Below are 15,000 nucleotides of genomic sequence, written 5' to 3'. Positions count from 1 at the left end.
GTGCAAAGTGTCAGTGATTTCTTAGTAAATATGGAGCCTTATTGGCTTCAGTTATCAGCTTGTTTAAACAAAAAAAAAAAGTCTTTCGTTTCATTTAATTTTTTTTTGCCTTATTCAGTCTCAGTCAGTCTTCCCGTAAGGAACAAAAGAAGCCTTGTAGAACTAAAACCAACACATGTTTTCGGGATGGGAAAATGATCAATGATTGGCAGGGTACTTAGAACGGCTTACTCGCCCATTTTTACTGTACTGATCTAATCTTTTACTCTCTCCAGTTGATATGGAAAGGCTAATGGATCCTCTCTCACAAGGAATAATTTAATCCCTTTAAAAACTTTTATGCATAAGAATTTCAACGGGATGGTATGGTTATAGTGTGAATGTTTTTCTTTGCAGACCCTTCTGTAGCCTGCGAAAACATCCGTTTCTATTTATTCTCCTCGCTCTTGGATGTTTTCGCAGGCTAATTCTTCTGAGGCGCTATCAATCTCTCTCTAAGAGGTTTCATCCAGTTTTCCTCCCTTCATAATTCCTTCTTCCTGTAAAGTTTTTCTTTCTCTCTTACTTGATGGAGACCAGGGGCGTAGCCAGGATTTTTTCAGAGGTACGCAAAACTCTCCAAATAGCTTTGCCCGCTCCCCCCCTCAAAAAAAACTTCCTTGATTAAAGATTTGGTTACGTTCTAAGCCTAAGCGTTTTTTCTACACATGAAATGACATTAGCAACTAGCTTGTATTATACTTCTAGTGTCGCGTGTTTGGATCCATCATACAAAGAGTTAAAGGCCACACACTTTTTCGGATTCGTAGGGCATCCAGATAATTTTGTTACTGGGTTCGTTTTGTCGTTTTTAAGCAGATGCAGCGCATGAATCCGATTTGGTCAAGTCTCTATAGATTTTGAATCCGAAATCTAAAGTGAATCCGATGCAATGTTTTGTAGTGTAAACAATTTGTCCAACAAATTCGGATACTTTTCCGTATTTCATCATACGAGCTTGCAGTAAAACCAAAATGGAACTGTCACTTTCAAGAATATAGGGCACCTTCGCAACGACGACGGCGAGGCCAACGAAAACGTCCCTAGCTGTCAAAATGAATGCGCCTTTTTTGTTTAACTTTTTGGCTCTTATTTCAACTCTCTTAAATTGGCAAATCTAGGTGATCTTCCCTACCGAGTCTTGGGGACCGCACCCAAGTTCGGACTCAGAGAAGAAACTGAATTTTTCGATGTGTGTTTACGTCCTCCAAACAACGTCGCAAAAGGAAATTTAGCGTCGTGTTCATACAGGTTGTAAAGAAAAGCGTGCTGCACGTGCCAAATTTGTTCTTTTTTAATTCACTTATAGGACTCGTTTCCTATGACGTTCTCGTTGCTGTTGCTGTCGCCTTTGCCGCCGCTGCCGTCGCCCGTTCGTCTTTGCTCCTAGGATTTATCGATGTGCGTAAACGGTTAGAAATCCGAACACGTTTTTGGTAAAAACGCATGCCATCTTTTCACTAGATATATATGTCATTCAAGATTCGGTCCATTAGTGAATTACTTCGTTTCCCTGCACTGGAAACCGGCATTTGGGTAGACAGGAAAAGAAGTCCGTTGTTTAAGAAAATACTTCAAAGAAAAAAGCAGAGTTGAATGCACTGAGGGAAAACTGTGCTCTTAAAATAATTACCTTTAGATATTTCGCTTTCTTTGTAGAATTACCGTTTTTTTTTTGCTATTAATTCATTCTAAATCTTTTTTGTGCACGACTTTTTCAGGTACGCACGTGCGTACCCAGGTAGCTACTCCCCCGGTGACCTATCACCACTCGTTTGCAATTGTTTTGCCATATAGAGTGTTTTCACTCACGTGGTCAGCACCTACGCAAATTTATTAGAACAAAAGAAAGCGTTTGCATAAGAAAAGAGTTCAACTCCCACAGGATTGGTTTGGGACACCAACATGGCCGCCATTTCATGGTTTTGGGACACCAATATGGCCGCCGTGACGTCATGTGAAAACACTCCAGACTAGAAGACGCATTATCCGTCCAGGGCCCAGTTGTTCGAACGCCGGTTAGCACTAACCCGGGGTTAAATTTTAATCCGGCTTCCTTTTTCTTGTTATCAAAAGCACTCTCTCGGATAATTTTCTCTATTTTTTTTAGAGTATCCAATCATCAAGTTGTAGGCAAAGAGAACTAAACTGAATTTGAATTTTCAGCTCTAATATCTGAGTTCAAAGTTCGCACTAACCCTGAGTTATCTTAACCCAGCTTCGAACAACCCGGCCCAGAAGGATAATGCGTCAATTGTCTACTAAAGCAAACTATTGGATCTGATAAAGGTGATGTTGATTTTGCACACTTTTGGGCTTTTGGCGAGTGGGAACAGTGTCCTCCCAGTCTAAAAAACAGGACTATCAGGGCTCGATCTGCTATAACGAAGTTACACAGTCCTATATACTAGCTCGAAGGAGTTCTTGGCTTGTCCTAATGCTGGCACACTAGCGTACACTTTCTACCTTTATTCTACTCGTTCATTATAAAACGTCAAATGAACTAGACATGGGATTCCCCAGCCTGGTTGCACCTCTACCCCTTTCTTCTGAGCCTCTGAGTGGATTGCATAGGCGTGATTACCAAAAGGACGGACTCAGGAGAGCCGAGGAAATGGAGTCTAAGGTCAGGAGTTTCTCGATTCCAACGTCAACGCATAGCAAATGTCATTTTCTTTGGAGGACATCTCGTTTCCGGGATCCATGAGTAATATGAGTAGGAGAGGACTCTGGGAACGAGGTTGGTTAATTGAAACAGACGGAAGATAAACATATAAAACGGCAAACTGATCCTGGCGGCAAGGCGCCAATAAACAAGTAAACAGACTAAGAAAACAAAAAATATATTTCAACGAATTTGTTTTCTTCGTTTGTTTACTAATTCATCGCCTTGCCGTCAGGATCAGTTTGCCTTAAGGTTTTATATTTTATACTACTAGGTGGTTATTGTACTGATCCAGGTCTACAACTGTGAGAACCGGCACCACTAAACGGTTTGTGGCTGTGGACTTGCTGCTACTTAATATTTTGGAAGATATAATATCGTGTTTTTGAACCAAAGTCAAGTTGTATTAATGAGAGGCAAAGTTGTACTATAGTGATGGCTAACTTGTTATGGGATTACCATTGGGTTACGGGATAAAGATTTTCTTCCACCGAAACCATAATTCCCGCAAAGATATAGGATGAACACTCGAAAAAAAATGTTTTTCCTGAAAAGCAAGAAAATTTAGCTCTGTTCTGATAAATAGAGGAAACGAGTATTTTTAACCAAAAAAACCTGGTTGCCACCGGCAATGTAAACAAGAAATAACAGGTGACCAAATGGACCACACCTTGCTGTTTATCGCTAAATTTATCTCGCTCTTCTAGTCGATAACTTTTCTTTAAGAAGATGATGAAATCATGAAAATGCCACTGCTTTTGGCATTGCACACTATAAAACCGTCATCTTCAGAAAATGGAGTTATCTTTTCAGAGTTTGTTGCAAACACTCTTATACTGCACACAGAGTACACACTTACATTATCTTTATTGGTGACGCCATCGATGTTTTTTGTTTGCCGGGCCTTGTCTATGCATAATAATGCCCTTAAAGTTCCTGTTTTATTAAAATGATCAGTACTTAAAAACTGAATATCACGAAGCAGAGCTTAGCTCAAGGAAATTTGATTTTAGGAGTACAAATTCTCAACGTAATTTTGGCTTGGGCTTGGAGTTGACGATATTTTAAATGATCACGTCGAACGTGAGCCAGTCATTTTACCGCAATTTGCTTATCCTTAATGGTGGCCATATTATGAGTCGGGGCTCTGGGCAAATCGCCGTATGAATAATTGTAATGAGCATTACCAGAGCTGACTGGATATGGATAAACAGTTCCCTCATGTCTACTCAGACTTTCCATTCCGCGATGAAGAACAAACACTCTATGATTATGGATACAGAGTGTTGTGTACAGTACTGGTCGGTTCAGGGGCAATTTGCGTCGATATTATTATATATTTTGCCCTCGTGCTGCTTAAAAAGCTCATTCGGAAGCACTTAATAACCGAAGAAATGCACTTTGTCATTGACTTGTTGTTCGGCTTGATAAATTTAAGTGTCACGGCTTGGCTTGCATATTTCGTGGATGAACGTTTACGAATTTTCTGGATGAAAAGGAAATACGGCTTGAACACTTCATTCAGTGTAATCTCATGATTTGCGGAGGAGAAGAATTAACTTATGTTGGCAAAACTCAGTTCAATTTCAGCTGGAGATTCTCTTTGCTTGTCGTCACTGACAAAAGAAAAATATTCACCCGGGGCTCAGTATTAATTTTTCTGTTAATTGTGTAAAGAATACTGGAAGCATATGTCCTCTTAGTTGTGATAAAAAGAGGACAAGCATTATTAAGTTTTCGTAATCATAATTTAAGATTACCCACACGATCATGGCTAATTTTTATGCCGGCGGGGCAGCTGGATTTTTTTACCACTTTGTTGCGGTAAAATTTTGGAAAATAAAAAATTTAATGCCATAACAACTGCTTTCGAGAGGAACTGACGGAATGAAAAAAAAAAAAAAACACGATTTATTGATAAGAGGGTGGTAAACGTAATGTAGAATTCTCTTTACATGTAAACATTTACACAAAAGGAGAGCAGAATCTGAATTTAAAATTAGCTTAAACTCGTGCCTGTGGTTTTTATCCCCATCAAAACACCGCATTCTTCTTCTCGCACCGAACAAAAAAAAAAAAAAAACATGACGAAAATAAACAAGTAAAGCGGTTGTTTTATCCGCAGAAAGCCTTGTCATCGAGCAAACCCAAAGAGCTCTGGTAGGTGATTCATCGCATTCTTCATCATAACCCTGAGCCCCTGAAACTGGATCCTGATCTGTTGAACAAACACTTCCCTTCCACCTCACAACGCTTGCCAGGATCAACACCAAACTCTCCACATGCTTTACGAGAACTGATCAACTCACTCTCTGATAGTTCCACAAGCTCATTCGACCTTGTCATCTATTGTTAAGTGCTGAAACAGCTTTAAAACATGAGATCTGATTGTTCTACTGGAGCTGACGAAATACCCGCTAAGTATTTAAAGATGGCTACCGACTACATTGCCTCTCCGCTGACACAAATTATTAATAGTTTTATTTCAAATAATATCTTCCCCACCGCTTGGAAAATGGCAAGAGTGTCTCCAATACCTAAAGTCGATTCCCCAATCAATGCTTAACAATACAGACCCATTGCTATTCTTCACGCACTTTCTAAGGTCTATGAGCAACTTGTCCTCACCCATTTTAACGAGTTACCGGCAAACCCAATGGCATATAGTTTCCTTAGAACCACTGAATAGTCACGGTGTCAAACGCTTTGGAGAAATCGGCAAAAGCAATTAGAGTGACTCCACCATTAATCATTACTCCTGTCCTTTGCGATATCCTGTGATACTTTCATTAAATATGTGATTTTGTTCGATAAACTCCAATATTTGATTACACAGCTACTGAACATCTCGGAAGCAATTTATTCGAGTCAGTAGTTATGGAAATGGGTAGTCTACACCACCAAATTTTTTATCTCTGGCTCAACTCAAAAACACTCAAAAATCCCTGAATATGCAAAAGACTTTAAAAATGAATGGCTTTATATAACAGGAATTAATAGGAAGTGTGGTGAGTTTATGAAAAAGCTTGGAGATAATACTGATTCTTTTGAAAAAGTTTTTTTGTCTTCAAGAGCAAAAGCACTTATTAGAGATTTTAAAAATGTTTTGGAGGCTCAAAAAGTGGGGAAACTTCGAAATATTAGTGATTTTTATTTTAAATATTTTGATGCTAATAACATAGAATGTTTAGAAGAACAACTTGATAATTATAGAGATTTATATGTAGATCCAGATAGTTATGAGTTTGATGAGGAATCTTTTGTTTTAAATATAGATATTGACTTTCCAGGTTTTAGAGAGCTTTTTAAATTGGTTAGTTTATTTAATGACAAAATAAAAAAAGAAGAACCTATTTTTAATAGGATTTTTGATAGTGAAAGTGAAAGTGAAAGTGAAAGTGAAAGTGAAAGTGATAGTGATTAATGATCTTTTTAATCTTCTAACATATTTTGTTATAAGATTACTACTTTACTAAATATATTTATTATTAGAGGTTTTTTTAATAAAGATAATATAAACAAATAATAAAATGGAACCAAGATCAAGAGAGACTACTCCTACAAAAGAGGATTTGGAATTTATAGTTGATGATGGTTATAGACACGATGAGGATCCAGATTATGTTCCAAACGAAAAAATTATTCTTAAAGGACCAGAGTTTAAGAGATTAACCAGAAATGCTAAAAAACTTGGTGCAGAAACACTTGATTATTCAACCCGAAAAAATAAAATTGATTTATGATTTAAAGATTATCTAAATATTAATAAAATGCAGTTATCAGCTTACGAAAATATTACCCAAGAGAATATTATCTTTAATGAAGCCAAAGAGTACAAAGTTAAAGATAGCAAGATTAAATACAAACGTATTCCAATTGAAGTCAAATATCCAAATAACAAAAAAGGACCACTTATAGTTGAATCTCCAGTTCTTTTTAGTTTTGGTGTTAATGAAAAGAAAAATCAAGAAACAGGTAAATTAGTTGGTTATAGTATTCCAGTATGTCTTTGGTCTAAAGATAGTGAACCTAGTAATAAAGAAAAAGCATTTTTTGATGTTATTAATAATGTAACAACTCTATCTCAGCAACATTTAGAGAATGAATATGGACGAGATCTAGCATCATCTCTATCTTCACCATTTTACTATAAACAAATAGAATACACAGACAAGAAAGGAAAAAAGAGAACAAAAGTTGATGAATCATCAGCGCCAATTCTTTATGCAAAACTTATTTACTCTGAGAAATCTAAGAAAATTCTTTCACTATTTAAAACAAAAGGAAATAAAGATTTAAATCCTTTCAAATATATTAATCAGTACTGCAATGTTAAAATGGCACTAATAATCGAAGGAATATTTATTAGTAAGACTGTTACATCTTTACAAATAAAAGTACATGAGTGCTATGTCAAACCATTAAAACCTAGGGAATCTTTACTAACAATTGAAGAGGAAGAGAGTGAGGGTGAAGAGATAAATGATCAAGTAGTTGAAGACTTAATTTTATCTGATAAAGAAGAAGATGAGTAAATAATAGGATTTTATTTTTAATACAATATTTGTATTAAAAATCAACCAAATCCTTCAAACTCACCCACGAGTTAAATTTATCAGGATATCCACTCCATTTTACTAATGCTATTTTTTTCTTATTATGTCGTCTGATAACTTTTTCTATTCTAAATGTCTGTTGTTTTGCTTTCTGTAATTCTTGCTCGTAGAAAGAACCCTTTATCTCTTCCCCCATTAAATCAACAATGTTATACGTAATAGGTTTTGTTGGAAGAACTTTATCAATTACAAATATTTCCTCTGTCCAATTTGGTGTGTAACCTTTGTCAAATACTCGCCTCTTATACTTAGAAATTCTAACACGATCACCAACCACAAAATTTGATTTACCAGGTTTTAAGTAAATCAAATCACCATACAAATTAGACCAAACTTTATTTTCATTTTTCTTTTTACTTGCTTCAACAGGAGTCATTTTTATACTAGAATGTTTCGTATTATTGTAATCATTAACTAGTTTATCTATTTTATCCCAGTAAACAGTGTTGTTATTCACAGTAAACATCTTCCACATTCTGTTTTTCATTGTTTTATTCCATCGCTCAACAACACTTGATTTCTCTTCATTTTCAGTGTGATACAACTTGATTCCCTCTCTTTTCAGAAAATCTTTAAAATGTTTACTTATAAACTCAGAACCTTTATCTGTCCATAACATCTGCGGTTTACGTTTACTTTTAAATATATCATCAAATGCTTTACTAACAGTTTCAGTTTTCTTATCTTTCAATCCCCTTATCCAACCATACTTACTAAACACATCTATTACCATTAGCAGATACTTTATCCCTTTATTCCACTTACTAAACTTTTGCATTTCAACTAAATCAGCAGCCCAGATATCATCAATCCCGTTTGAGATTACTGATCTCTTTTGAAAGTTTCTTGTGATTGGTTTGTGAAGTTCGTCGGCTAATTGTTGAGACCAATCATTACTCAACGCCGCTTTACGTTTTTTGATCCCATTCCAAGTTTTTGTTTTGTATTAATCATAGTTCTAGCCAAAGTATGACCCCATTGCCTTTCTTTCCAAGGAATGGAATCTAGTGATTTTATCATTTTTCTATCAGCTTTATTTTTACATTTTACTTGTTCACTTTTTGGTTTATTTCCACAAACTGTGTAATCCACATCATGTTGCATACTAACCGCATCAGTTGGTCCTGTTGGTTGTTGGTAGATTTCTAATATATTACCCTCATCATCATGACGTAGTTGATTATGAAGAGGATTACCAGGACCAGTATAATTATGACCTGGTAAAACAAAACCTTTACTGGGTGCTACTTTAAGAATAGCATTGTGAATATCTATTCCTCTTCCATCTAATTCTGGTCTATCAGTTTTATATTTCTTTTTGGGTCTTACTTTGGTTGACAGCTGGTCCATTGCTGTTCCAACAGAATCTTGAATAAATGGAGTGAGTTTACTAATCCCATAATTTACAGCTTTCTTCTGAAGATTTTTATTTCTCATTAACTCACTTGCTCCATATCGTCCCATTTCAACTGCTTTCTTACCCATCCAAGGTAAACCGTAATGAACAAAACCATCAACTGCTGTACCAACTACTGTATCAAAAAGACCTGAACCATATTTATTTTTAACTTCCGCTAAAGATTTGTATATTTTGTTGGTTCCTAAACCACCACTAAAAAAGTCTTTTACATGAGCATATCCAATTTGTTTGCCATTTTTCTTGACAATCATTATAGGATTACCTTTTTTGAGATAAAATTTTTTACCACCAGAACGAAAGACAGTTGTTTCACCCGTCCAGAAATTGGAAGTAAATATACCATCTTCTGAATTAACAACACCTCTAGCAATATCACCAAACCAATAATCTTTAAATGTTTGCTTTGTTTGAGGAAACAAGGTTTCTGAAATTTTTTGTCCTACATTTATTCCTGTTTTGATTGGTCCAAAAGCATCAGAAACACCTTTGCCCGCCATCACTGACGGGCTGTTTAGTTTTTTGACTTTCGTTTTCTCTTTTTACCACTTCCACTTTGAGAAGCTGATCCAGTTTTCACATATCTAACTTTTTTGTTTCCACAAACTGCACATCTACAGTAGAATTGAGTTCTACCTCTTTTATCTTTTTGGTAACCACTTGGCTCTGTGCAAGGAGTTACTCTTTTATCTACAATGCAATATGATTCTACCATTTAATATAATGTTTAGATAAATATGATAAATTAAGACTTTAAGAATAAAATCATTATATAAATGACAAACATGTTGGAGAAAAAGTTTACTAATAAAGATTTAGGAATTGAGTTAAAATCTTATATTGACAAACAGCAAAATGTCTGGTTCCTTGGGAAAGATGTAGCAACTATTTTGGGTTACCATGATACTGATAAAGCTATTAGAAGTCATGTTGACGAGGAGGATAAATATAAAGGCCCCGCCGTTTTGGCGGGTCAGGTAAAAAAACGCTGCCCCGCCGTTTTGGCGGGTCAGGTAAAAAAAAGCTGCCCCGCCGTTTTGGCGGGTCAGGTAAAAAAAAGCTGCCCCGCCGTTTTGGCGGGTCAGGTAAAAAAAAGCTGCCCCGCCAAAACGGCGGGTCAGGTAAAAAAAAGCTGCCCCGCCAAAACGGCGGGTCAGGTCAGATGGTGTAATTTCATAAATGAATCTGGGTTTTATTCCCTTTTATTATCATCTAAATTAGAAAAAGCTAAGAAGTTCAGACACTGGGTAACATCACAAGTTATCCCGTCAATAAGAAAATACGGTTATTATAAAATGTTTGACAACCCAAATAACAAAATGTTTAAGATTGAAAATGAGATGGACCTCCACTCTAAAGTTGTTCACCTAATTAGAAATTTTTCCCCAGATGCTATTATGGTACCAGGACTTGGGGAAAATCAAGATTCACCAGAAAAAAGAATAAACAGTTGGAAGAAGGGATATATTAAAGGCCAACCTGATCTTATGATACTTAATTACCATAAAGATTATAATGGCCTTTGTATAGAATTTAAATCTCCAACTAATTACTATGAGATTTCAGATGCACAAAAAGAAATGAAAGAAAGATATAAAATAAATTGTTACAAATTTATTTTAAGTAATGATTATGATTATATTTGTAAAAGATTACATAAGTATATGGATGGTATTCGTATTCCTTGTAAATATTGCTCAAAAGCATTTTGTAATAAAGAAACACTAAATAATCATTACAAAGTAATACATAGAATTGAGAAAAATATTTAATTTTCGATATATCCCCCAAAATACTTTATCTATTCATATAAAAAATGGAAGCCAAATTCTTTTCTGAGATAGAAAAAAAGATGGATGTTAAAACACTCAAAGATTTTGAGAAAGAATTAAGAAAAAAAATAGTAAATGAGTTTGAAACTCTTAGAAAGAGTAATGATGATCTTTCTAGAATACTAATTATATTCTAATTCGCTACCCCGCTCAAACGAATATAAAACATTTATCATGTAACAAGCAACCTCAATTGGGGTGTGTCAACACGAGCCGTGTGCGACCCTCTTTATTATGCCTTCATCAACAGAATGGATGGAAATAATACAACAAACAGAATGAAAACGCGGAAATGTAAAAAATTACAGCAAGAAAAACAACCCAACAAAATGATCCAAACTATGCTCGTATAACAATGATTCATACAAAACGTGCTAAACTTTTCATATAGCAGCATGCAAAAAACTACGTCTAAGAGAAACCCCTGGTCACTGGGTATTTAATTTTGAGGGCGTAGGGACGGTCGTAAGACGCGAATGAATATAAATGAGAACAACTCAAAGATATAGCCTACCGCTAATGAAGCAACAGAACAGCATACCATGTAACACCCCAAAGAAAAGGTTACATAACCCATGATAAATACATTTATATTCTAATTCGCTACCCCGCTCAAACGAATATAAAACATTTATCATGTAACAAGCAACCTCAATTGGGGTGTGTCAACACGAGCCGTGTGCGAACTAAAAGAACGGGAAATACGGAAAATTAAATACCCAGTGATAATGAAACCGACAACAATGAATGAAACACTATCCTTAATGTAACCGTCTTTTGCCTTGTCTGATTTCCAACGGCCGTGTCTTTTAAACAATCTGTCAGGTACTCGAGCATTAGCAGCAGCGGAGGCGCCTCCGGCCCTAAGGCTATGGAGACCGTAGTCTTGCTTGGGAAGGCCGATGGAATCGAAAGCGCTAAGCACTATCTCCCGCGCTCTAGTATAAGACAAAGGAACAGACCCGCGCAATTTATAAGCTCCGGTACTGCGAAGAAAAACAAGAGGGCGAAAAATGAACTCTTCGCTGTCTGCTGAAAAAGAAGCGGCCACAAAATATCGTTGAACTAATAAATAAGGACATGTATGCCTTTAAAGTTTTAGCGATAACAACCCAAGCCCCATCCCTGTAAACGTCAGTCTTACTTCGATGAACAAAGATTCTCATAAAAGAAACTTCAAACTGAAAATCACACCTGCGTAACTGAACCAACTCGTTAAAGCGAAAAAACCCTGCATAACCTAAAACGCACAAAGTAAGCACTCGTAAATCAGACAAACTAGCTGAAGACGATCCATACTTAGAAAATAAAAGCTGAATAGCCTCGGGGGTCACAGGCTCTTTCTTTTTAACAGGGATACTGAGAAGCCTCTTAGCAGATTCTATTAAAGGTAAAACTAACGAGGAATTACAGGGGCCGGGTAGACCTGCCAAATCATGCACCCACTTGAGCCCATAATGGACTTCGTCAATAGTACTGCAAGAAGCAGATTCTTGAATCAAGCTAAGAAAGAACAATGAAACGTGCACACTAGAAGCGGGAAATATAACAATTTCTTTAAACTGAGAAGCCCATTTTCTCCACGTATTGAAGCCCTTTTCGTACTTCCTCGCGGTACTGTCGGCTTTGGATTTAAGAAGAACTGCGGGGAGATCTTGAACCAGTGCCCGGAGTCGCCCGTCTTCAACCTGTTGAAAATTAGGCTGCAAGGCATCTTTGAGAACTTCTACGAGGATAAGAACAAAAATATATGGCAAAATTCCTCAGTACACGCACTGGGAGTCAATACGGCAATAAAAAATGGACGCTTGGTAATGCCTCTGACCGGATGCAAAACTATTTAAGGCCGAATGGGCCAGCTCAAAAACGACGGTAAACAAGCCACTCGGCGAGCTAGTTTCATGCGAAACGAGGACAAATGAACCGACGAGCGGAATAAAAAACACGTGAGCCAACATAAAGCCACTCGGCTTGAAAAAACTAAGGCCCCTTAGCGCCAATTCTGACTGCCAGCACCGCGCTGTTAAACCTGTCTGAACCAATGAGTGAATCTTTGTAACACCCAAGGGCAAAAATCCCTGAGGGGTCGGGAAAATTAATGTACTCAAGGACGTACGGTCGGAATTGAACAGCATTTGCGAACAAGAAAGGCCAAAACACATTAGACGGCCAATAAGGGACGACTAAAGTACCAACCGCACCACATACAAGGAGATGCTGAACCGCCCTAGTAATGCAGTGGACGGGAGGGACTAGCCAATTATTCTCTCCATTCCACGAGATTGAAAATGCGTCAACAGCTTCAGTGCCGGGTACGCGAAACCTAGAATTGAATCTGGGAAGATGGGCGTTGGCAGCATTCGCAAACCTGTCGACTGTATGTGGGCCCCAAAGGTGGTCCAAGTGTGCGAAGAACTCGGGGGTTGTATACCAGTCATCGAAGTCTACAATGTGGCTAATCGCATCAGCACAAGCATTAAGTTCCCTGGGAACCCACTGGGGAATAAGTGTAATATTGTAAGTTCGACAAAAATAGAAAATATCAAGCGCAATAGAATGCAATTCTGCACTAGGACTCCCTATCTCCACAACACGAACGGCCCCTTGGCTGTCAGAATGCCACTTTACACACTTACCCCGAACCGAGGCTTTGAACGCACTTAAGGCAAATTGTATAGCCTTAAGTTCTCTCCAGGTAGAGCTCTTAGCTGCTTCGTAAGCGGTCCACATACGATGGGACACCTCATTAGTGCCCACAACAAAAGCCCCGCAGGCGACGTTGCTAGCGTCCGAATAGCTAAACAAAAGGGGAGCATTATAAGGCAAAATAGGTCTCGTATTAAGACTAACGATATTGTTTTTCCAGAAAAATATTTCAGAGAGGCAATCATTATGAAGCCCGATATTAAAACGGGAATCCCAACTACGGCAGGATTCTATGACCTTGTAAAGAAAACGGGTTTTGAGACGAGTCAGGTTACCCAAAACTGGCGACATGGACATAACATGACCTGCGATAACGGCACAATCCCGAGCCGTAACATAAGGTGCGGATAGAAGAAATTTGTCAATCAGAGCGATAAATTTGCAAATACGTCTATCGGTAATAGAAATGGTACCGATAACTAAGTCCCAGTTTAAACCCGACCAAACAAGCACCTGAGTGGGGTTCCATAGTGATTTGGCGGAGTTGGCAACAAACCCCGCACTGCTTAAGGATGATTGCACAAACAATGAATTTTCCTTGGCGATAGGTAGTGAATCCCCTTTTCCGCACCCATCGTCGAGGAACACAACAATTTTAATCCCGTTAGACCTCCAAAACTTAACGAGTGGTCTGAGACACTTGGTGAAGACGTATGGGGCTGAGCTTAGACGGAACGGAAGTGATGCAAAACAAAAATACCGAACGGTACCAGAAAAAACCCAGGAGAAACCCAGAAAAGTTTGGTGATCCGGAAAAATATCGATATGATGATATCCAGACTTGAGATCGAAACTGAAAAGGTAATCGCCCTTATTAACATATGATAATAAAACTCTCCAATCTTCACACCTAAACTTCTGTTTCCCAATAAAATGATTGACATGACGTAAGTCCAGAATAAGCCTCTTCTTGCCTGAAGACTGTATCGAGACAGAGAGTGGATTAACGACATGTGGAATAAAGGGCACCTCAACGACGGCGTGAGTGTGGACTAATTCAGCGATAGCCGACTCCACGAAAGACGCATTATTAAGAGCTGACTGATGATTGTTAGAAAAACGCGCCTGACAAGGTGTGCTGATGAATGGGATCCGATAACCGAATTTAATAGTATCGATAACAAAACTATTGGCACCAATAGTGTGTCAATAACTAAAACAGGACCTAAGTCTACCCTTAAGTACTGGCAATGCGTAATTCTGTTCAAATTCAAATAGATTACGATTATAATCGAAATCGACTAATGAACTAGAGTCCCTTTCCCTGAAATACTCCAAATAAGAAGGATACATGTCAAATAAATTGAGTAAAGCTAATATCTAACCTTGGAGAACAAGCTAAGTTTTTAATTCTGTGGTCCTATTTACCTCCAATTCCCGAAAAACCACAAGAACTAGGAAAGGACGGCCCCGAGCTTGAAGATCTGGCTTGAGGATTAACTTGACACTGAGATGTCCAATGACCTTGCTGGCCGCAGGCGGAACAAATATCACTTGATCTTGGTTTGCTGAAAGTGCCAAAAGTACGAGAAATAGGTCTGGAGGATGATGAATGTTGGCCAGCAAACGCGGTGGTTGGGGTAGATGATTGGAGTTGTGAATAACCTTGCTTGGATGGCTTCGCTTTCTGTTGACGTTGGTTGCGTTTACGAAGGGCCCTATGCTCGGCACGGCGGATACGCTTTTCGTCCTCTGACCCGCTAGCCAGCTCGTCTGATAAATACT

Source organism: Porites lutea, chromosome 6 (genome assembly GCF_958299795.1).
Source record: "Porites lutea chromosome 6, jaPorLute2.1, whole genome shotgun sequence".
In the NCBI taxonomy this organism is placed as follows: domain Eukaryota; kingdom Metazoa; phylum Cnidaria; class Anthozoa; order Scleractinia; family Poritidae; genus Porites; species Porites lutea.
Note: the sequence above shows the minus strand (reverse complement) of the source record.